At 37.5% G+C, this 26,013-nt stretch overlaps 1 protein-coding gene across 1 annotated transcript in view; it reads left to right on the top strand.

The window, feature by feature from the left end:
- Positions 1-1,712: 1,712 nt before the first annotated feature.
- Positions 1,713-26,013, top strand: part of LOC127428867 (transmembrane protein 132C-like) — a 272,344-nt gene continuing 248,043 nt past the window's right edge. The window contains exons 1-2 of the mRNA XM_051677515.1: positions 1,713-1,755; positions 2,822-2,954. The gene's annotated coding sequence lies outside the window, so the exon portion shown is untranslated. The remainder of the gene's footprint in view (positions 1,756-2,821; positions 2,955-26,013) is intronic.

The raw sequence follows: 26,013 nt of genomic DNA, 5'->3' as shown, positions 1-26,013 counted from the left end.
CTGAAAGACATACTGTATATCTACACTCAATGAAGAAGTAGAGGATGAAGTTGCTCTTCACATATGGTGAGTTGATCTGTTAGCTGGAATGGGGCCCTCCATTATTTTATTAATTGATCAGTCTGCAGCCTACATGTAGATGCACTGCGTGATTGATTTGATATTATTTTATATCAACAAGTGTTTGCTTGGAGTTCGGAAAGATTTAAACGCATCGTTAATTATCAAGACTACCAGATATGAGGAAGAGCTCATCTGTGTATAGGAGCATAATCATCAGTTAAGGAAATCCAGTGGTAGTTTTTGATGCATTTAGTGTTTTGGGAGAAAATAAAATAAAATTGGCTTTTACCCCAGGGGAACTTTATAATAACAAGAGGTGCTCCAACATAGGGCAACACCGCTTATCTGCATCCAGGGCGCAGAATATTGTGCTTCAGTATAACTGGAGAACTTGGAGTCGCTTCAAAAGTTCATTTTAGGTGAATAGAGGTGCGCAACATGTAGGCCTACTTTACAACATCACACAGGTTTTTCTTCTGCAACAGTTTATTAAAGAAATTCGATCTGTCAGACAACCCACCAAAGAATCAGCAACACACCCCATAACAATATTGTTCTTTAATTTGTCCACAACATCTCACAAATAAACATGTGGACTAAGCATAATAACAGGAACACAAATTGAATGTTCAATGTGTTTCATTTGAACACAAGCACTGTTTTAAATAATGAGGATTAGACTTCTCACATTTTAACGTACTGAAAGTAACTACACGTAAATGCACATCGCTGTCAACATGCTTAAATATTAGAAAAATGGCATCTTTCAATTCATCCCTTTAAAAGCACCAGAGCCAAAAATAATAAACTCACTAGTTTGTTGTTGGAGGACTTGTGGAACATCCTGTACCATTTGTAGTATGTGTCCCTTTACGAGACTCCTGTGACTGTCTGTATTACATCCGTTCGTCTTCAATCAGTTATTCAGATGCTACCAACCAGATTATTTAAGTCCCTTTTTATGGTTATGAGACTGGTAGATCGAATTCCTTCTTATATTTTGGAGTTCGTTTGTTTAAGGCGCAGTTTGTTCAGTCCTCCGTCAGTAACCATAACAACAGCCAATAACCAGCCTTGCACAAGCGCAAGAGATCTTCACTTTTAGGCTTACAACCAAAAACTCCTTTATATTATTAATTTATATATTACATATATAGTATTTTTGCCACGTGTAAATAAAACATGTCTTGTATTAAATTAACCGTGCCATTTTTACTCGCGGTTAATGGTAAACCCGTATAATGAGGACACCCCTAAACAGCACCAGTCATTTTAGTCACGTTACAGTATCTTATGGTAAAGTGAATGTGTACCCCCCTTAGAAATTTCAAATGCGCCGCTAAGTAAATCATCCTGGCGCCGGCACTGAATAGGTTGCACGAGATTAGCCTATATGGTTATTTTGCATGCACATGCACTTGTTTGGAAAGGCATGTCTATATAAGTACACATTTGCAGGCGTGCTAGTGATACTAATATCTGAGAGTTTCAGAGTAGATTGACCACTGAAGTAAATTAGCGTTCATAGCAATCCAGTACCGCCTCCCAGTTCAGCAGCACCTCACAGAAATAGAGAGAGAGAGAGAGAGAGAGAGAGAGTGAGTGTATCATGACTCACTGTGTCTGTCGCTGCGGAACCCAAAGAGCAGACGAAAGCATGTGGAATGTTCACTGTGGAATTCATGGATAAGAGTAAGGACCATTTACACAGAACAAATTATTTTTATGCGCCAAATGACTTTTCCGCATACCGGTGAAGTTTATGACTTGTTCTTAAGCATCAAAACTGTGACTGGAGATAAACAGGTTGGACTCACTGGAATACAGTATCATTTCTTAAAGTGCTGAATACATGTGGAAGCCAGAGGTAGCTAGCTATATGTAGCTTTTTTCGTCATCTTTTTTGAGCGAGGACTAATTTCTGTTAGGCTAATGGTCCTAATTGTTTCATAATCCTCGATGTTCTCTTTACAAAAGTCACTTTTGACACGAGAGCACGTTAACGCGCCTCCTGGAATAACAGTGGATTTTAAATCATGAAGCGTTCGATTTGGACTCTGTGTTTGTTCATTATCGAAGAGCGATTTACAACTTTTCTGTAAGGAGCCGTTTATATCCTATAGATTAACGGGACACTGGTGTCTCGAGACGCGTTTTTAAAAGTTGACTTTTATAACCTGAACCGGCGTCTTAAAAAGGTGACGCTCCTGCACGAGACGCAGCACAACGGTCAAACGGAGAAAGTCTGTTTACACTGGAAAACAACTGAAAAATAGCGCGAACGGACGAAAAAACGCGTTCGATGTGAACGGCCCCTAAGATCCCTCACACGGCTCACACGGAAAAAAATGATTTTTTTCAGACGGATCACACATCAACACCTACCAGACAAATTCTAATACAGACACTTGTGGCTTCGCACTTTGTTATTCCACTATCAATCAACATTTCAAGGTACTGCTATAGCCTATATAAGACGCAACTAATATTCTTTTATGACCAACTGTTATTTTACGTTTTTTAAAGGGGTTTGGCGTGCTTTTCGTTCAGTTCGAGCATCATCCTTTTCAGATACTTCAAAAGACATTTAAAACCCATGAAACATGGCTGTCATGATGATAACATTTAGTTATTGCAACACACTGTTGGTGCCAGGAGAGACCAGTTTGGTGATGTTCTGAGAGGGAAACACCTAAAAGTGAACCAATACTGTGATTTTTGCTTTGAAGAGATGAAATCTTTGCATATTATCTCGTAGACCATAAAGGAAGATTTGTCACTAGGAGCTGTTGTCATCGGGAACCACTTCCCATTCTGTTCCCTTCTTCATCCCCGACCAACTTCAGACGAGGTGAAGATGATGCATCTTATACTCTTCATGCTTTGCAGAGGTGAGTGTGTCAAAGTGCATCTGTAACATATTGTATGAAGAACTGCATCTTTTTGGATCCTTAGTTAGGTGCCAGTTCACCTGTGTCATGACCATGGTTATTGTTTAATCACCACATGTTTATCGCAAGGTTCCCAAGGTCATGGAAAACCTGGAAATATCTGGGAATTTTAAATCTTTAAAAGTATTGGAAATTTCGAGTTATGCTTTGCTCTTAAATTTACTCACTGAGCACTTTATTAGGAACACCTGAACACTTACTCAGATAACCACTTTGTACAATATTGTAGTGAGCAGAATAGCATCTCAGAATGCACAACACCTTGAACATTGAGGGGGATGGGCTACAACAGCAGAAGACCATGTCTGGCACTTTATTAGGACCATAGTATTCCTAATAAAGTGATCAATGAGTGTATGTCATCACATAAACATTTTTCTTGGTTAGAGCTTGTGTAGAGTAGAACTTGATCGCAAGCCATTGTTATGTCTGATTTGTGAGCAAATACTTCTTTTGAGTTGGTTCTTTTCAGTTCTTTGGTTGAAATGGTTCACAAATAGGTCTGAACGATTAATTAGTGAATCAGTCTGAATCCAAATTACTTTTGATAATCGATTTCCAGAAATCACAAACAACTGGAAAAGTCATGGAAATTCACTGGTCAAAAAGGTGGAGGAACCCTGTTATGGGGAAAAAAATGCCCCAACTTAATTCTTCATCACATGGCTATATTAAGGAGACAGGGTGCTACCTGGCGTGTGAGTCACTGTGATTACAGATTGTATTTGACAGATTGAGTTTGAATGCCCATAGTTAAATTGCTAAGAAAAAAATCACCATAAGGATGTTAAAATGTGAGAGTGATGATCTATGAAAAAGTGCATGGATCTATTAATATCTAATGATAGTGCTTAAAAATGAAGAACATGCTGCATTAGGGCTGCACAATTAATCTAATAAATAATTGAGATTACAATTACAGCTACCACAATTAACTAATCGTGTCAAGTGTAAATTATAGCAGTCCATGTATGTATACTTATGTTGCGTCAAGATTTTCTATTTAATTTTCTATTTAACGCATGTTTTTGCAGTGGTTGATCATTTTAACCAATCAAAGATGTGTCCATTGCTCGCTTCTGTGTGTGATTTATTCAAAATTTGAATAAAATCTTTGTTTTTTATGCTTGTGAGAGGGCCAATGTAAAGTTGACCGTTTAGGTAACTAGTCTTGATTTACTGATGTATAAAACATCAATAAAGTCATTCAGGAACACAGTTCTCAGCTTGTTTTGGGTGTGTAGCCAACATAAAGAATACAGAATACAGTATGCAGTTGATCCACCCCAAATAAGTATTTTAATGTAAATTCTATTAATTGAAATGAATCACAATTACAATATCAAGGGAAATAATCATGCAGCCCTATGCTGCATAGAAACACACTTCAAACACTGACTGTCAAAGACAGAGTGATCTCTTATCTTGTACCTGTCCTTATGTTTTTTTACAGTTTGTAAAAAAAACCTTACTTCAGTGTCAAATGGGCTTTTACTATATAGATTTATTCAAGAAGTGTAGGGTCACTTAAATGTAAGTATTTTAGTGAGTTCTGTCACAGAGACACGTTTGCTCAAACCATCGATTCTTTCTGGAAACTATTCTCCAAAGGCTGTTTTTAGCATTTACTGCTTTAGAAAAGAGGATTCGGGACAAAATGGCAGGAGAATGTCACATGTAATCACTCAAAAAATAGTTTATTTCATTCTGAAAGAGAAAACATTAATTCCTTGGACATCATCATTGTCCTACTCCAAAAATAAGAGGGTGAATCATTTTTCTCTGGGCATGAATCACACTCACTCTATTGAGTTTGCATTTTCTGTGCCTTAAACACTGAGCGGTCTGGTTTGATTTGCCATGCCAAACTGGCTTAAGATCAACACGGCATTAACTATGCTTACATCACTCAAATGAGCAGCAGCATGCTATAGATTAGATGTTAATTTTAAAGGGACCTTATTTAGGATACAGTGCTATCATGATAAACTTTATGGGGATCACAACATGGAAATTATTGATATATACATGGAATCCCAAGAAAGGTGATGTACATTACAGTGATTGCTCCACTTTAGATCAGTGCACAGTCATTAGACAGTGCATTCTCTCCATTGGTGTGATTAAGCAATGATTCATATGACAGAGGGTAAAAAAAGAGAAAAACAAAATGCATAGCCTATATATATATATATATATATATATATATATATATATATATATATATATATATAAGGTTTGCATTAAGCAGCTAGGAACCTCACCGAGGCATCTGTTAGTGGTGCCAGTGGAAAAGCAGTGAGACGATGAAACAATAGTGGGTCCCTTGTGAGCCCATGCTGAAGTGCCAGCATCATTACAACATGCACTCACACAAACAACAAGACTATTAAGAGTGATTACAAGAGCTGTCTTTCTCTGTCTCACTGATCTTTGGCTATGGAAATAGTGAGAGAGGAGCTGTAATCACCTCCTTCATAATTGAGGGTAGCTGCCAGCAACCGTATGCCGCTTCCTCCTCAAAATCAATAAAAATAAAACCAGGGACGGTGTTTCATTTAACGTAGTCAAAATAAATAAGTGTAGCTCGGGTAGGGTGATTTAGACCTCGAAAATGATTAGCTGGAGCATTATAATCATTGTCACGACCGTCTGATGGGGATGTTGAAGTATTGTAGCAGAAATATCTTGACAAACTTTCATTCAGCTCTTCCCTTGTACATGTGTATTGTGAGCAAAACAAGACTTTGGCTGTGTTCCAAAACCTAGTGAACTGGCTACATAGGCAGCATTTTAAGACATTATAATGTAGGTGTGCTCCTGATGTGAAGGCTGCTCCAAACGGTGATAACATGATCATACAGGAAATCGACATTTTGCTTCTTAAAGTTGATGTACCCTAAAATTGACCCCATTCTGCAGAATAACTGACAGAACAAATCTCCCAGCGCAAATCATGGCAAACAATGGCACCAAAAGAGCCCACTAGCGACCGACCACTTCCATGACACAATTGAGTTGGTCTCTCAGCAGTTTTAAACTACTTATATATTTGCATATATCTGAATATTTTGTAATATATTTTAAATATATTGGTTCCATGCTTGTAATATACAGTTTCAATATGTTTTTACATAGTTTCTAATTCAGTTACGTCATTTTGTGCTCTGTAGGATTGTAGTTGATTCCCTCATGAAAGAAGTTAAGTAGGGCTGAACGATTAATTGAAATAAAATCAAAAACGCGATATTACCCAGTGCGATTATCAAACTGCAAGGGCTATGATTTAATTAATAAATGAATAATCTTCATGCACTGCTCGCTGCACTTACTGTATGTGTGCAGCTCATACAATATAATAATAATAAAATAATAATATGAGCTTATGATGATGTAATGTTTTTATATTAACGTTCAAATCATAATCAAAATATTTTTCAAAATAATGACAATTATTTTTATTTTTTGCCAAATTGTTCAGCCTTAACATTAAGTACACAGTATTGTACCTTTGTCTTTTTGTCCAATTTTCAAATTCCTTTTTCTTCAAATCAAAGTTTTGAATCTTGTGATTCACCTCGGAACTGGTTGGTTCATGGCTCAGGACTCCTTTATGAAGAATGTCATGAAATCCGTATGTAAAAAATGAATGGAGAAAATATTTCTGACATCTTAAAAAGTTGGTGGGTACTGTTGCATTGTACAGAACGAAGTGTTGAAGTTCAGTTTCAGTCAATGTAGGCAGTTGATAGCAAGGCAACTCACTAGATTTTGGACTCAGTGACATTAGGTTTTACAAAGTTTGGAGCTAATGTAATCTCCACATAGTGATGTGATTCTGTTTTACTTTCCGTTTAGGATTTCCCATGGCACTAAAAAAAGACATTGCCTTTCTTATCTCTGGAGATACTACAAGAACAGCGTGTGTTCTACAGAGCGCAGTTTAGAGTTTGCATCATATTACATCAGAGATTAGCTGTGGTTCTACCTTCTAATTTGAGCTAGAGTTTCACTAAAAATAACATTTGTTGCCACCTCACACAAAATATCTAGTTTCCCCCCTCGCAAACTCTCATGTGAACCAAAAGTCGACGGCTTGCTTCTGGCTGTGAAAAAATTCATATATTATCATGAAAGCCTAAACAAACTCCCACCAGCTTGCTGTTACCAGTGGGACTACTGCTCAGGTCTCCCTAGGATAAGGGCTGAGAGTGCTGGGCTCATCCAATGAGCACACGTCACTACTACAAGACAACATTAGAGCCAGAGAGATGGGTGCAGTTCAGTGGGAGGTCTGGACACATTAGCTATTAGAGCATTAGTCAAACAACTCACCACCCATCTCTCTCTCTCCAAACCCAGCCAGGAGGAGAGAGGCAGAAGGATCAGATCACACCTCTTCCTCTCTTCTCACGTGATTCTCACTTCATTTTCCAAGTCTCTGGTAGAATTCACTGTTAGGGTCCTGGTGATCATCGTGCTGTTAATGGGATGACATGCAGCTATTTTTGCACTCCAAAAATGAACATTCTGTCATCATTTACTCCTTTAAACGATTCTTTCATTACTGACTTACTTCTGTGGACCACAAAACTACATGTTTGGCAGAATGCCTCAGTCATCACTTTTATTGTATGGAAAAGGTTGCAATAAAAGTGAATGGTGACTGAGGCTAACATTCTGCCTAACATCTCATCATTTTGTTTTCTGCTGAAGAGAGAAAGTCATATGGATTTGGAACAAAAAGAGGGTGAGTAAATGACAGAATTGTCATGTTTGGGTGAACTATCCCTTTAAATCTGTATTGGCTAAATTGGTCATGGATGTTTTTTTTTTTTGTGTGGCTTTTTTAAGGTTTTGACTAGTATGGTCAGACATGGTATTACTTAGTCTGTAAAGTTGAGAACTACCGCCCTTAGCTGCTGGTTGAGAGCAGAAATAATTTACGATTGCTATATTAAAACTCTAAGAAGAGTAGAGTGAGAAGTCAACATCCTTTTGTAATGAATCATAGCTTGAAGTGTTTTAATAGATGGTAAGAAAGCATGTGTAGTTTTCTTTTAGGAATTAAGCAAAGATCTTTTAAAGGCTGTTCGCTCCCTCAGTTAGAAGCTTATTAAAAATCTACCCAATCAGATGACACACACACACACACACACACACACACACACACACACACACATTAAAAAAAAAACATCATTTAATATGCCATTTCCCTTGTGGGGACCAGAGATCACAATGTAGGTGATCTCAGGTTTTACTATCCTTGTGGGGACATTTGGTCCCCACAATGGAGGTTAAACCTTCACACACACACACACACACACACACACACACACACACACACACACACACACACACACACACACACACACACACACACACACACAAAACAATCGGCTTTTAAAGTTCTGTGGCAATTAGAAGTCTGACATCAGATGTAAAAAAAATATTGAATATGACTAGTGAAAATAATAGTAGAAGCAACAGAATTCTGAAAAGTTCAAACCACCTAAGATTGTCTCAGGGTTCTAAAGCCATCTTCCAATTTTCAGCAACACTGCCTTGGGGAAATTAATTTTCATTTGCATGCATTTTCAGCTGTAGAATTGGAATTTATTTTCTCTAAAATCATACAGTTGTATTTTCACTCCAAAAATGGATGATCCTCTTCAAACTGAATTCAGGAAAAAGTTGTTTAGACCCTTTTAGAGATACTAGTTGCAGTTGATGGTAATAATTTAGCAGTCCATTTCATATGGTAATAGCAACAGGAGTTTTTTCAAAGCATATTGGACACGTTTAGCTGAATTTTCATGCAATTTTTACATCTATTCTAATTGAAAAAATGCTCAAAGTACAGAGCTATTTTTACTCTGCCATTTATTTCCAGTTCACCTTTCATTTTAGATCTTTCATATCATTCTGTATAACATCTGTACAATAACAAATAATTACATATCACTTTGAACCATTTAAGTTATAATTATAAGCAATTATGTTCATGCAGATTGTTACATGTCTTCAATGCTCTTTGAATTTATTTAAAGTCAAAGCATGCGTATGAGTTTGTCGGGTACAAACTGCATTTTTAAAGTCTCATTTCTTTTGCAACTGCAGCTCGAGCTCTGAATTTATGATTTGAAACTACAGTACAGTAATTATCTTTACACCATTATCTTCTCTCTCCTGCTGCTTCCGTGGTAAAGTTAACACTTGTGCCAGCAGGGGGGATGCACTTACTGGGAAAACTTGCTGACCTCTGCTTCATTTACATTATTCTTTGCCATGGCACTGTCTGCGTGCCTCAATAAAATCACAAAACTTGCTTCCCCTGCTCTCATCTCCCTTCCCTTCCTCCTCTGATCCTCCTCTTTGCCCTTCACCTCTCTCTCAAATTTAATTAACAGCAGTAAGCAGGGTTCAGTTTGGTTCATGCAGCCTAAATCTAAATGGAAGCGAATTGCTTCTCTAGCTCTGTGCTTCCCCTACTTCTCTTCCTATATTAAAGCCCACAGATAAAGCAACTCCTCCATGCTCATCTCACATGGCACCAACTTACTAGCCAATTACCTTTCCCAGCTGCTCCCTCTGGTTCCCCCATGGTCAGTGTACCATGATTCCTCTTTCGGCATCAACTCCTACACCGAATTTGCCACTCGATCTGCGGATTGCTCCGATATGACTTTATATTTATGGAATATTTTCCCTGTGCTTGCAGTGCCATGAAGGTTTCAGGTATGGCTCCTGTGATTTTTCTGATGTTTCACAAACCCATAACTTTGACAAAATGGCAAGATGTAGTCCTGATTGCAGTTTATTTTGACCAAGAAGCGACCACTTAGACAGGAAAAGAATGGCCGATATGTTAAGCGACAAACCACAGTTTGTTTCTTTTTATGTGGTGTGTTGGGGTGGTTTATCTGAAATAGATTATACTTCAATTATAGACTGCCGTGGAAAGTGTTTATTTAAATAATGATGCAAAATTCTCCATGAACGGTTGTGGCAAATAAACACTAGAGGTACTACAACAACAATGACCTCTATTCTTTTCACACAAATCACAAGTAAAACGGCAGACTATTAGTTAACACTTAGGCTACTTTTTGCTGTGTTCCTCACACAATGCTATCTTATGACAAACATTTTTACTATAGCACATGACTTGAAAGGTGATACATTTTATTTGACATATTTAATTACATAACCAACTACATTTACAAGGGCTGATACTGATAGAGCATTGCATTTACGATTCGAAGAGCCAAGGTCCAGAAGAGCATGACCATCTAGTCAACCTATAATCCAAAAGTTTCATAAAAGCACCATAAAATGATGTGGTTCAGGGGCAGATCTAGGGGGTGCTGTGGTGGGCTTTGTCCCCAAATTATCCCTATGACCCCCCCAAGCGCAAGTGAAGCAAAGGGTAGAATTATATAATCGTGGCGCTAACCTTAACCTGCTGGAACTGAAGACATGCGCACCTCTCAAATACCTGAGACAAATTTAACTCGCTTTTAGCGCCACACAGTGGACATTTTACCTCAGAACTGCAGCAATATGTGTAATGAACCATGTAATCTCATTTTGCAAAAATGTCACCACAGCCACATCATTTTCATGAGATCAGGTTAAAAAATGTGTCTAGACTTTGTGATCAGATTTTCTGTCTGTACAAAAGTAATGAACACAGATTAGTTAATAGACATAACTGAGAAATTAAAGTTAAATATACTATTCTGCTTGCGGATATCCAGTTACTAAGTGTCCTTTAAAGATTTGATGTAAATCCAGTGATTAGTTCTTACTCAGAAGGGCACATTTTATCAACGTGCTACCTTGCAGATATTAATTTGTTTCCTGGCGAATTGAAAAAGAGAAAAACCTGTGTTCCTGTATTCTCAATAATTGCGAAAAGTAGGCCAATCAAATTAGAGCTTTCAGGGTGTAGAAAGAACTTTCCAGTTTTGTGGGTCATGTACCTCAGATGGTCAGTGAGGGGACTGCGGATGGTCATCTGAGACTGAGACTAACCTTCTGATGTTTAACTTTTTAAACTCCCTGTTTATCTGATTCACCCACCATGTGAAAATGGATATTTCCATGGAGCACCATCTCTGTATTCAGACCATCTCATTAAACCCTACAGTATCAGCAAAGAACCCCCAGAAGCATCACTAAGCATCAGGGCTGGTGCCGCCACTGGTCTGCTTTAAAGTGTAAAGATAAAGCAGATTTTAAAAGGCCCACATGAGGAACCAGAGACCAGGCCAAAGCCTGCGGATTAAAATTAAGCTAAAAAATCACTTTTGTTTCACTGTGGGCTGCATTGGGTTTTGGCACCGCACAGTACATTTGCTGTAGGTAATTGGGCTCCCTTTACCACTGTATGTAATCTCCATAAACAAACTGCTTCGGCCCTTCAGGAGGAAGGCAGTCTTTCTTGTCTCTCTGCATGCTAACTGACTCGGAGGACACCCTGTTTTGCGTGATTGCCACTTGTCCTTGATTGTGAGGTGTGAAGTGGCTTTTTGGCCTAATTGCTCTACAGTTTTACAGCTTGTTTTATTTCTTGCTTTGAAGTTGAATGCTTTAGACATGAAATACGAGACACTATTTTTGACTACTCAGACTATAGTTAGATTTCTTTCACTCATTTGCTGTGGCTTGCACTTTTTTGACTATTACAATTGAAGGAATGCTGAGATATACTCTTTTCTCTACCTTTACTGTTTAAAGGCATCAAAACAGCTCTGTTAGTTTAAATGAACCAGTCAAACTCGTTTCTGCATTAGCAAAAAAAGCATTCAGCACTCCAGAGTGAAAAAAAAAAAGGCTGAATTCAATCTGTGCTTCAGATGTTCTTATCATCTCCTTTGTGAGCGAGCGAAACATACACTAAATTCTGTCTGTAATAAAAGGAAAGCTGAAACCGCTAATGTTTGTTCATCATTGAGAGGCTTTTTGTTACACTTTGTTGCATCAAATTGTGATTCTGTGCACTTGTCCGAGAATAATTACCTCTCCTTTCGTTTTCGTTCTATCGCGATTAAATACTCTACACTAATCTGATTAATTTGTCCCATTTTAGGTTTGTCAAATGAGATTTGCTTCTAGGGCACATTCACTATCCATGTTATGAGCCTCTCAATATACTGAGCCTCTCAATATAATGAATGTGATGGCAACATTTCTAAATTATAAATTATTGTTTTTTGCATGTATGTTAATCAAAACAAGAAGTTGCAGTTGTACTCCTTGGTATTCACCATTGGCATGTGTTTCTGTAATTTGGAACAGGAAAAGTAGATTAGACATTTGACTATCAGCAACAATGATCAGCTCATTATATGTAACGTCATTAGGTGCAGTTTAAAGCTGCACTATGTAAGTTTTGTTTGTTAAAAATGAACAAATTGCCATTATTGATTAAAGAGCACCTATTATGGTTTTTAAATGTGCCTAATTTTTTTTAAAGATCTCATACAATAGATTTACATGCATCCAAGATCAAAAAACACTTTAATTTGCTCATAATTTAAATTGCAGCGTTAACTTTTTTCCCCAGTGTCAAAAACGACTCGTTCAATGATCTGTTCTAAAGGATGCATTCTAAACTCCTCCTTTCAGAGAGACTACTCTGCTCTGATTGGTCAGATGTCCCAGTCTGTTGTGATTGCTTAGTGTAGTGTTTCAGGGTGGGTCAAAGCTGTTCGCAAGCAGCCAGTGAAGACCGGAGGCGGGTTTTTTTGTTACCAAATATGTAGGTTAGTACAGGAAGTAAGTCTGGAATTACTAACAACTCATTTCAGGTGTTCAGAATCAGTTCTTTCTTTTGGGAGTCAGTAACTCCATTTGTCGTGCACTTTGATTTTTGAAACTTTGCAGACTTTTTTACATTCACAAACAGCTATATAACACACTACATGAAAGGTAATATTTGAAAAACCATAATAGGTGCTCTTTAAGTACATAAACAATCAGTGTTCAAAACAATGTCCTTACCTTACCCTGATTCATTTCAGTAAGCCTATAAAAATAATTAGTATTTTGAGCTGTCAGGTCGGATTTGGCGCGAAATCGCTGGCTTATGTCGTTCCTCTTTGCGTCATGACGTCATGTCCGTAAACACAGGAAAGCAGTTCCGGCTGTCAAGTGTATTGGCTGAGGATGCTGTTCAGTTCAGACAGTCACAATCATGCAGTTCAGGATGGCATCGCTGCAGTCTGGTTAGATGTTTATCTGTTGTCCATTTGGCAAAGTTGTTTACCTGCTATAATGCTTGGAAATGGATACAGTATGTTGTCTGGTAGGGTTGTCGTGCTTTTATGAATTGAACATTATTCACCCCCACTCAATGCCTATAGTGGATGACAACACAACCCCCCCCCCCCCCCCCCCCACCGTTTGACAGATACATGGGATTTTGGGGATATTTTCATGTTTAATAAAGTATATTTTATCACCATTATTGCTCGTTTTGTGTTTTTAATTTACAGTGTTATTAGGCCTTCAGTTTCACTTGCTTTATCAGTTGCCGTGTTCATTTTTTTCATTTTCTTTTTGTTTTAGTCACAGTTTTAGTCTTTTGACAAACATGTCCTTTAAAAATAGTCAATATTTTGTCATGATATATGCATTAATTTTTGTCAGTTTTACAAAAATGACATACAATTTTAGTCAATTCAATTAAATTAAATTCAAATCAATTATACTTGATGACATGCAAAATGGATAAACATTTTCTAATGTAAACATGTCTCAAACATACAGTATAAATGTACATACTGTCCATGTTGCGAAAACCTGAGCACCTGAAATAATCATGATGGACTGAAGTATTAGCTACTTTTTAGAAGTTAACCTACTGTACTCTGAATTCTTCATGCTTTAGAGACGTATTAATTTTCTGTGAAAGGATATCCCACTGCGTGTTGCATGTTTTTTATTGTGTATTCACAATGCAAGTTACGCAATGCAAATTACGATTATTCTGACTAGCGCATCATTTAATTCAAGTTCACATGCTCATTTGTTTCGTTATTCAGAGGTAAGTTGTTCCATAAATGTTGTGGATATATTGATGAATCTCATGAATAAATAGGATGCATTTGAAAGAGGTATTTACCCTGTTTTAAAGCAGTTAATTTTGCTGGTGTTAGCAAGTTCAGCTCACCCAGCTCAAACCGAAAAATGCCTACCGCACTGGATTAATGGATTAAATGAATCCATATCTAATATCTCCTTCTATTTACAGATTATCAAGATGTTTCTTCTTCTGTTTATATCTTGCACTGATAATATCTTGCAGTATAATTTTTATCGTCATATTTTCGACAACAGCATGCTTTAATAAAATCATTTAATAATCTTCATGATGTGCCTTTTTCATCTCGTCTTCGTTATCGTTGACGAAATCAAAAAACCTTTTGTCAACAAACGTTCTCTTTGTAAAAGTGCTTTGAGTGTAGTGTCAGAAAAGTGTACAATTCATTCATTCAAAATATGTAAATAAGAGTGTTATTATCAAAGCAAGTATTATTTCATTTTTAAATGTTTAATCGTATAACATAACTATATCAACATGAAAATAGAACTTTGTAACTCCGGCTCGTAATATCTTACAGTCATGATCACACAAGAGATGTCCAATCATTACATTCATCCGCTAGAGCAGTAGTGTCGAAACAGGACGGATGTAAAGTATTCTTCCGAAAATTGCTTGCAATTTAAAATTTCAACCACAGATATCACTAGAGATGTCAAAGTTACGTAGTGCAGCTTTAAAGGAGCACTCCGTAATTTTTCCTCATTACAAGTAAAAAAGATTAGACAGAAATTAATAGTACTTCTGACAAACATGTTTAAAATTATGTACACTACCATGAGATGAGGATTACAGTCATATCAGTGGACTAGAAAAAGCAGTTTTCTTCTACATAGAGTGGGTCCACCCTCACGGGGGCCCTGATATTGATCACATGACCTGCTGACAGGCGTGTCTTGGAATTCAACCGAGTTACTAATGATACGTTTACTTTATATTTAACTTTTCCATTGCTCATGGTGCTTTATGAAATGAATACATCTAAACAAAACACATCTGAACAAAACTATTGTGCAACAAACACAATATACATATTAAAGACTCAACAAAAAAGTATGAGTCAGCTGTGTATTCCAGAGTGATAGTCCAGTCCAAAAGGATTGAGTACAAGTGGAAAAATAAAATGTCCAAACAAGCAGTGCCTGCTGGAGTGATGAAAAAACATAGCCATGATGAAGACAAACGGTGAGTGGAATCAATGACAGCCACAGCGACCACACCACAAAATGCCTTTGTGATCACCCAAGACATAGCTGAATCGCCACAATCAGTAACTGAAGCAAGAAGAGGGAGAGAGCGGTAGATCCATGTGGAATGTAGCAGTAAGCTGCGCACAAAATACCAACAAGTATAGCCACAAGACTTGAGCATTATAAGGGAGAGTGGGGTAAGATGAGCCGATTTTTACATATATTGTCTTCTATACAAGGAAAAATTAGACAGAGGTAAATTGAATAGAGCTACCTTTATTTCAGTGTGTCTGCTATCACTTGATATTATTCAAACGAGTCTGTGACAGAAAGCCAAAAATATTGCCTTTTAAAAAAATTTGATCCATTGGGTCATCTTGCCCAGGTTAGGGGTAAGTTGCTCCTGGTTAGTGGGACATGAGCCATCTGGGGGTAAGTTGACCAATTGAATTTTCCAGTGAAATATTTAATAAAATTCCACAATTTATTTGTATCTATAATTTACAATCTATAATCTATTTATTAATTAATAGTACTCTCATACTTTCCCCTTGTTTTCTTTAACACTGAGGATTGTTATTGCATGTAAATGATGGAACAAATTGGATCAATCACTCAGCGTAGACAGACTACAGTAAATACCTGAAATACCTTTTAACTTCAAACATTATAAGCAGAACAGTTACTGCAAACTTTATTTGATATAAACTTATTGCTGGACTAAAATCTTTGGTAAAAAAAATTAAAAAAAAAATCACTCCTTTAGGTCCCCTTTTAATTGTAAACATTATAAACAGAACAGTTAGTTATTTAGAAAAAATAGTTTAATTAAAAACCAGTGGCTCAACTTTACCCATAGTGACGATTTTGGAAAAAAGCACCTAGCTTAGTACTTCATGGCTGATACTGTGCTACTTTAATCATGGATGTTTATACACTGGCTATGACTAGTTGACTGTATCATTCATAATGCACCATTATGCATGATACAGTATTTCATTTTGTACCTGAATAAATTTGCTTTGCCACAACAATCAGTAAATATTTCTTTGGCCAGCAAAAAAAAAACACTTTTTTGCATAAAAGCATACTTACCTCTTTCGCCATATGCTTCTCTTCACAGCCAGATAGAAAGGATGGATGCTTCCTGATTACAAGGTCACATGACAAAAAATATGTACAGTTGCCTAGATACACGGGATGGGTCAACTTACCCACAACTCATCTTACCCCACACTCCCCTACATCTTAATGTAATTTTAGTGTGAAAAAATATATATTCTACATGATTTTAGTGTGATAATATTGCTTACATGTTTTACCAGCATTGCATCTTCAGGGCAACAAAGTTGTAATATTGGATAAATAAACAGAAGGTTAGTAAGTGATTTTATAACATTAAATAATGTATAATGTTTACATCTTTTGACTATACTTCTTAAACATTGTGTGCATTTTAATTTTATGAATAAGAAACAGAATAAAAGTTATATTTAGATGCACTATTGGTAATCATCAATTGTTGATTGTTTGATGCATTAAAGATTAATTGAAGACAGCTACGGATGGGAGAGTTAGAAGCTCACCCACTGATATTCACATAAGGGCTATGTAATATTGAGTAAAGCTTGAAAAATCCTCTTGATGATGAATGGTGATAGCTGGCATGCCGGTGACATTTAAAATTGGTGCACGCATTAAACGTGTCTGTTTTGTTTTGTGAAGGCAGCTACACCGACTTTGTTAGCAGCAAAAAGGCCACCAAAGGCACTGAAACGGATTAGACAGACTGAGAGAAAGGAGGATGAGCAGGTAGGGGAAGCTGAAAGGCAGTCCCCTAGGAACCAGGGCCCATTGCAGTGGCCCCACAGTGACAGAAAGACAGGAAGGACGCAGCTCAGCAAGCTGTGACTCAAAATTTGACAGAATTCACCTTTTTTTCACTGAGTGCTAGGGATGTGCAAAACTACACATTTTCAAAATCTACTAGTCGCTGGATTGCATTTATGACTAGTTGACTAATCTGTGTTAAGGAAGCCCTGTACAGTATAATTAGAATAGATCACCTGGACGCTAATGCATTTCTTAGGGGGTGTTTACATTAGATATGCTCTTGCATTCAAACACAGCTAGATGGAGAGCAACGAAATGGAACAGAATGCACTAACTTGACACGCCATTATGGCCATAGACATCCGTCAGAATGTTTATTGCTGTAGTGACAGTGTTTTCAAGGGATAGGTAACCACAAAATAAAAATTCTGTTACCATTTACTCACCCTCATGTTCTTCCAAACCCAGTGACACTATTCACTTTAATTTTATGGAAAAAAAAGAGACATTGACTGTGAATGGTACCTGAGGCTGTCAGTCCATAACATTCTGCAAAGCATCTCCTTTGAAAGTAAGTGGTATGTGTTTGGAATAACACAAAGGTAAGTAAATTATAACAGAATTTTTATTTTGGACAAACCATTCCTTTAAAGAGGTTTGTGACAAGGAGGAGGGCGTGGCCGGGCTGTGATGGAGCATGGCCGGCGCCGAATCAGCTGATCAGCGGGAGAGTGAGATAAAGTCCAGCTGGAGACGCCGGTTCGAGAGAGAGAGAGATGCAGCTGCGTTGTATATGTGTCTGTGTTTGTATACATTTGTTTTATGTTGAGTTTTAGCATTTAAATTTATGTTTACTGTTCAGCCGGTTCCCGCCTCCTCCTTGCCCATCCTTTACGTGTTACAGGGGTGAATCTAAAGGAATATTCAGAGTTCAATAAGTTAAGCTCATTGGAGAGCATTTGTGGCATAATGTTGATTACTACAAAAAATTATTTCAACTCATCCCTCGTTGCAGTTACAGAAAGGTACTTACAATAGAAGTGTATGTAAATGTTAAAATGTACACTGTTTTAAAATTATAGCCACAAGACATAAACATTATACATCTTTATATGATTTTAGAGTAATAAAATCACTTATAATCATATAAGTATAAAATTATGTTCAGTATTAGAACTTTGTTGCCATAATGACATAACACTGGTAAAACTGGTAAAATGCTGTCATAGAATATTTATGTCTTGTAGCTATACGTTTGTGTGTATTTTAAAATGTATGGACCGGCCCCAAAACTTAAATTGTAAATGCCTTAATGTTACCATGATTTTACTTTCATTTACTTTTATTTACAAAAAATAAATAAATAAAGAGGGGCAAGTCCATTTTGTTGTGTGATAATAATCATTATACCACAAATTGCTGTTAATTGAGCTTAAATTGTTTTGAATCCAGAATATTCCTTCACAAGACAAAAGACAACTTAAAAGGCACAGTTCACCCAAAAATGAAAATTCTCTCATCCTTTACTCACCCTTATGCCATCCCAGATATGTATTACTTTCTTTCTTCGACTGAGCACAAACAAAGATATTTAGAAGAATATCTCAGCTCTGTTGGTGCTTACAATGCAAGTGAATGGTGCCCAGACCTTTGAAGGTCCAAAAAGCATAAAAGTAATCCATATGACTCCAGTGGGTAAATCCATATCTTCAAAAGCAATATAAGTGTGGGTAAGAAACAGATCAATATTTAAGTCCTTTTTTATGTTCAATCCCCACTTTCACTTCATTTTCACATTCTTTAGGGCTCAAACACTGAAAGTGTGGAGGCCCTATTGTTCTTCTAAGGATTATTATTAGGGCCCAAGCACTGAAAGTGCAGAGCCCTATTGTTCTTCTAAGGATTATTATTATTAATATATATATATATATTATTATTATTCTTTTCAAAGTTTTCGGTACTTTTGGGGTACATCACATTCGTGAAAACTCTTGAAAGTTTGCACACACATCAGAGTTGCTGGCCATTAGGGCATGGCAAATTTACAGGTGGGGGGGTGGGGGGGGGGGGGGGGTTGCTCTGTGGCACCACCTAGAACATGGGCATGTTCGGGGGGCTATGTAGCACATCCCTTTTGAGCTACAGTCACCAAACTTTGTACACATATATATCTCATGAAGCCGGACAACTTTCATGCTGACAGTCATAAGCTCTGCCCAAAAGGAAGTTGGCCATTATGGATTGTTTGAAAAATGCATGCTTAGGAATTTGATATACTCCTCCCAGGTATTTTATGTTACAGGTACCAAATGTGGGCAACATCATGCCAAATTTGTGTGCTAAATTGCAAAGGGATTTTTGATATATCGAACGGTGTTGCCATGGCGAAGCGATAAAATAACGTCAAAAAAATGGAATAAGGAAATGTCTCATATATTCTGCATGCATGGCATGATTTTACATAAAAATTGAGCCAAATGTTTGTCCTTGCAGGCTGATCACATTGATGTGTCTATTGTGGGTCACGGCCATAGCGCCACCAACTGGCGGAAGGAAGTGTGGCTCTTACAACAGACTTTAAAATAGTCTTCTTATATTTAGCCAAATTGATAAAAAAATATTTAGAATAATGTCAAATGCCAAATGCATGTGTCCACCTTGCATTGTTTTCTGAATGTCACGGGGTGGAAATGGACCCATGGTGCTTTGGCCCATCATTGCTGTTTGCTGCTATATTTCTTCTTCTTTTTCCAAGGCTCCGCCCTGCTCACCACAAAAGGCTATTTAAACAGTTGCTTATGAATAACGAATGTAGACTAAAAGTTAATGTACTTCATTTATTTTGAAAGAGAACAGAGAAAAAAAAATGCAACAATAAAAGAAACGGAGACCTATTGCCAAATAATTGCAACAAAATTACAAGGCTAAATTATTCTGTGCTCATTAAACTCTACCTAGACCAACTTAACACCTAATGCATTGAATTACATTTGTTAATTTAATTAAAAGAAATTTTAGGGATATATAAAAATGGTAAATTACTTCATTACAATATAATCTTCAGATCTACATATTTTTTCAATAAATAATTATATTAAATGATAGCAAAAATGTAAAATTAATCAGTTAGCAATAAAATAAAAAATTAACAATTAAAAATGAATATATATATATATATATATATATATATATATATATATATATATATATATATATATATATATACACACACACACACACACACACTGTGGTTGAGTGTGTGTGAGATATACAGTTGTGCTCAAAAGTTTGCATACCCTGGCAGAAGTTGTGACATTTTGGCATTGATTTTGAAAATATGTCTGATCATCTTTATTTAAGGATAGTGATCATATGTAGCCATTTATTATCACATAGTTGTTTGGCTCCTTTTTAAATCATAATGATAACAGAAATCACCCAAATGGCCCTGATCAAAAGTTTACATACCCTTGAATGTTTGGCCTTGTTACAGACACACAAGGTGACACACACAGGTTTAAATGGCAATTAAAGTTTAATTTTCCACACCTGTGGTTTTTTAAATTGCAATTAGTGTCTGTGTATAAATAGTCAAAGAGTTTGTTAGCGCTCACGTGGATGCACTGAGCAGGCTAGATACTGAGCCATGGGGAGCAGAAAAGAACTGTCAAAAGACCTGTGTAACAAGGTAATGGAACTTTATAATGATGGAAAAGGATATAAAAAGATATCCAAAGCCTTGAAAATGCCAGTCAGTACTGTTTAATCACTTATTAAGAAGTGGAAAATTCAGGGATCTCTTGATACCAAGCCAAGGTCAGGTAGACCAAAAAAGTTTTCCGCCACAACTGCCAGAAGAATTATTCGGGATACAAAGAAAAACCCACAGGTAACCTCAGGAGAAATACAGGCTGCTCTGGAAAAGGATGGTGTGGTTGTTTCAAGGAGCACAATATGACAATACTTGAACAAAAATGAGCTGCATGGTCAAGTTGCCAGAAAGAAGCCTTTACTGTGCCAATGCCACAAAAAATCCCGGTTACAATATGCCCGACAACACCTTGACACGCCTCACAGCTTCTGACACATTGTAATTTGGAGTGACGAGAACAAAATAGAGCTTTATGGTCACAACCATAAGCGCTATGTTTGGAGAGGGGTAAACAAGGCCTATAGTGAAAAGAATACCATCCCCACTGTGAAGCATGGTGGTGGCTCACTGATGTTTTGGGGGTGTGTGAGCTCTAAAGACATGGGGAATCTTGTGAAAATTGATGGCAAGATGAATGCAGTGTGTTTTCAGAAAATACTGGTAGACAATTTGCATTCTTCTGCACGAAAGCTGCGCATGGGACGCTCTTGGACTTTCCAGCACGACAATTTGACCCTCCAGTGGTTACAGCAGAAAAAGGTGAAGGTTCTGGAGTGGCCATCACAGTCTCCTGACCTTAATATTATCGAGCCACTCTGGGGAGATCTCAAACGTGCGGTTCATGCAAGACGACCAAAGACTTTGCATGACCTGGAGGCATTTTGCCAAGACGAATAGGCAGCTATACCACCTGCAAGAATTTGTGGCCTCATAGACAACTATTACAAAAGACTGCACGCTGTCATTGATGCTAAAGGGGGCAATACACAGTATTAAGAACTAAGGGTATGCAGACTTTTGAACAGGGGTCATTTCATTTTTTTCTTTGTTGCCATGTTTTGTTTTATGATTGTGCCATTCTGTTATAACCTACAGTTGAATATGAATCCCAAAAGAAATAAAGGAAATATGTTTTGCCTGCTCACTCATGTTTTCTTTAAAAATGGTACATATATTACCAATTCTCCAAGGATATGCAAACTTTTGAGCACAACTGTATATGGCAGACCTCTGCCTGTCCTATGGAGGGAGCGGGAGCCAGGAGAACAATCCACATAAGACTTTAATGCCACACTTTTCAATGTACATCAAAACATAAACGTGCTTTTCTGCACAATAAACAAACACATTCAACAACGCTCAACAGCCTTGCTTTTCAGCAGTCACTGTGGCACAGTCTCACACAACTCCATGCGTCTGTCTCTCCCCGTCTGCTGCTGTCTTCTCTCCTTAAATACTACCGCCGGTCCTCCCTTGAACGCGAGACCAGTGTACAAACAGGTGGAAATCATTTACCACTTATCTTTCCGGCCTTGCTCTGCCCTGACACCACTCGGCCATGCCCTGCTTGCAACAATATAGATAGATAGACAGTAGAGGTGTAACGCTTCAAATTTGTCACGGTTCTACAGTATTACTGAATAAAACCATGGTTAATTTTCGTTAGGCGTCCTTAACTAACAAAAAATGCTCTAATTACTAACTCAAAATTTAACTTAATACATGCATTTATGCATCAACATAATGTGCATTTCATATTCAACTCAACATATATTCAGAAGTTGTACATCACTATAGAATGATTAACCTTGCTGTAAAAATGTATGCTAGAAGAGATGTCGTAATGCAACATGAGTGTTTTAATCATATGTGAAAATCCCACATCTTCATCATAGGGATGGTGGCATATATCTAATACACATTGTATGTTTAGGGTCCAAGTTTACATTAATGTTGAGTTGTTGCTGTGTCCATCATGCTTTGTTTTCCAAAAGCCACAGAGTGGAAATGGACCCATGGTGCTTGGGCCCGTCATCGCTGCTCGCAGCTATATTTATTATTTATTCTTCTTTTCAAGGTTTTTGGTACTTTTGGGGTACTTAACATGCGTGAAAACTGTGTGCACACACATCAGAGTCGTCGGCCATTAGAGCTGGACAAAAGTTGTGGGGGCGTGTAAGACTGCCTCTGTAGCAACCCAGTGCCTTATATCTTCTGCGTGCATTGTGTGATTTTGATTAAAATTCAGCTGTATGTTTGGTAATGGGGGCTGATCACATTCATGTAGCTTTTATGGGTCACGGTAATAGCGCCACCAACTGGCAGCAGAAAGTATGGCACTTTTAACAGATGTTAAAATAGCCATCTTATGTTTACATGAATTGCTTCAGAATTCTTTAGAATAATGTCAAGACACTGCTGATGTAAATTTGTAAAGGGATATTTGATATCTTAAATACTGTTGCCATGGCAACACATTAATTGTTATTATTCTTTCTTCCTATATTTGGGTGTTTTTGAGGCACTTGGCATGCTTAAAATTTCATGAAATTTTGCACAAATATCAGAGTCGTCGGCCATTAGGGCTGGGCAGAAGTTGCAGGGGGGAGGGGGGTGTGCGGTGGGGGGGGCTCTGTAGCGTCCACTTTAAAATGTGTAAGATAGGTGAACATTCAGCTGTATGTTTGGTAATGGAGGCTGATCACATTTATGTGGCTATTATGGGTCCCTGTCATAGTGCCACCAACTGGCAGCAGGAAGTATGGCACTTTTAACAGACTTTGAAATAGCCCTCTTATGTTTACATTAATTACTTAAAAATTATTTAGAATAATGTCAAATTCTTTAGAATAATTTCAAGACACTGCTGATGTAAATTTGTAAAGGGATATTTGATATCTTAAATACTGTTGCCATGGCAGCACATTAATTGTTATTATTACTTTCTTCCTATATTTGGATGTTTTTGAGGCACATGGCTTGCTTAAAATTTCATGAAAATTTGCACACACATCAGTCGTTGGCTATTAGTTCTGGGCAAAAGTTCATGCATGTGAATGTTGGGGGAGGGGCTCTGTAGCACCCTGTTTAAAATGGGTGTGTAAGACCCTATAGCACCCCCATTTTGGTCCTACCGGCCATTTTGGATTTTTGGAATATTGCAGTCTCTGAACTTTTAAATACTCCGACGAGGTGATTCATGAGACTGTCACCACATTTAGACAACATAATGCCAAGATATTTTAGATGCTAAATTGCGAACAGATTTTTATGATTTTTTGCCATGGCGAGGCATTAAATTAATGATGGAAAATGGGAAACAAGTGTCTTTTATCTTCTGTGTGCAATGTGTGATTTAGATCAAAATTGAGATGTATGTTTAGTCTTAGGGTCTTTGGGGCTAATCACATGGTCAAGGTCATAGCACCACCACCTGGCAGCAGGAAGTGTGGCTCTTACAACAGACTTTAAAATAGTCTTCTTATATTTACCCAAATTGATTAAAATTATTTAGAATAATGTCAAATGCCAAATGCATGTGTCCACCTTGCATTTTTTTCTGAATGCCACAGGGTGGAAATGGACCCATGGTGCTTTGGCCCATCATCGCTGTTTGCTGCTATATTTCTTCTTCTTTTTCCAAGGTTTTTGATAACTTTTGGGGCACTTAACATGCGTGAAAACTCTTGAAATTTTGCACACACATCAGAGTTGTCGGCCATTAGGTCTTCTACATGCAGGACATGTAGAAAATGGGCATGTAGGGGGGTCTGTAGCACCCCCATTTTCACCTACAGTCACCAAAATTGGTACATATATAGTTCTATCAGACCTCGGAACAGCATAGCATAAAGGGAATATCAATAAAATAATAAATTAAAGTCCTTTTGTCATAAGCCTCCGTCTGACGGTCAGGGAAAATTTTTAGTGAACCGTCAAATCTTGCTGGGGAAGACAGCAGGAGCGAGGAGCCTGCCACCATCAGACAAAGACTTGCTGGTGGTGGTGGGGAGGAGGCGGTTGCCATGTTGACACCTGAAGGCAGCAGAGTGGTTGACTGCTGGCAGACCTTTAAAGTGAGAGGTGAACAGTGACTGGTTAAAGGAAATTATGAATGAACCGATGGCGTGTACCGCATGAGTCTCCCTGACAGAACTACTGCTTACGATTCCATATCTCATAAAGCCGAACAACTTTCATACTCACAGTCATTAGCTCCGCCCAACAGGAAGTCGGCCATTTTGGATTTTCTGAAAATCGCAGGCTCTGAACTTTTAAATACGGTTGAAGTCAGAAGTTTACATACACTTAGGTTGAAGTCATTAAAGCACATTATTTTAACCACTCCACAGATTTAATAACTATATTTTACAGACAGATTGTTTCACTTTTAATTGACTATATCACAATTCCAGTTGGTCAGAAGTTTACATACACTAAGTTAACTGTGCCTTTACACAGCTTGTAAAATTCCAGAAAATGATGTCAAGCCTTTAAACAGTTAGCCAGTTAGCGTCTGATAGGAGGTGTACTGAATTGGAGGTGTTTCTGTGGATGTATTTTAAGGCCTACCTTCAAACTCAGTACCTCTTTGCTTGACATCATGGGAAAATCAAAAGAAATCAGCCAAGACCTCAGAAAAAAAATTGTGGACCTCCACAAGTTTGGTTCATCCTTGGGAGCCATTAGAGGTTTTTGACAAAGTGACAGAGAACATCTTGTTTCCTTATTGTTGCAAGCTCGTATGTGTTATTTTGTGTCATAGATTTCTCTACAGAGGGTTCTGCTGCAGACTTCAATTTTCCCCTGAAGAAATAATATTTGAGTATTTTGTGTACTGTGAATAGCAATGTCAGGATACATGATAGTCATGGGTGGATAGTTCATATTTTAGAAGTTATTGTGTTTTTTTTCCCTCTCTTTTTACTACTGTGAGGACGGTTGATAATTTAACAGATGGACTTTGCTTGTCTGCATTTACTGACCCTGAGATCGACTGCTATGAATACATTCTGCTGATATTTGGATAGAAAACAAGCCAGGAAACAAACAAAATAACAAACAGTAGAAACAATTGTATTAGCAAACAAAACACAGCCATTTTTTCATCTTGCTGTAATTATATTTCAATCATGCAAATTAGTCAGTTTTAGTAGTTAGGGGGTTGTTCGGGTGTGTAATTGAAAATGGGAATATTGTCTCACATCAAAATCT

The sequence above is a fragment of the Myxocyprinus asiaticus genome, chromosome 38, assembly GCF_019703515.2.
Source record: "Myxocyprinus asiaticus isolate MX2 ecotype Aquarium Trade chromosome 38, UBuf_Myxa_2, whole genome shotgun sequence".
In the NCBI taxonomy this organism is placed as follows: domain Eukaryota; kingdom Metazoa; phylum Chordata; class Actinopteri; order Cypriniformes; family Catostomidae; genus Myxocyprinus; species Myxocyprinus asiaticus.
The sequence above is the reverse complement of the archived record's forward strand: the minus strand, read 5'-3'. Positions and strand labels throughout refer to the sequence as shown.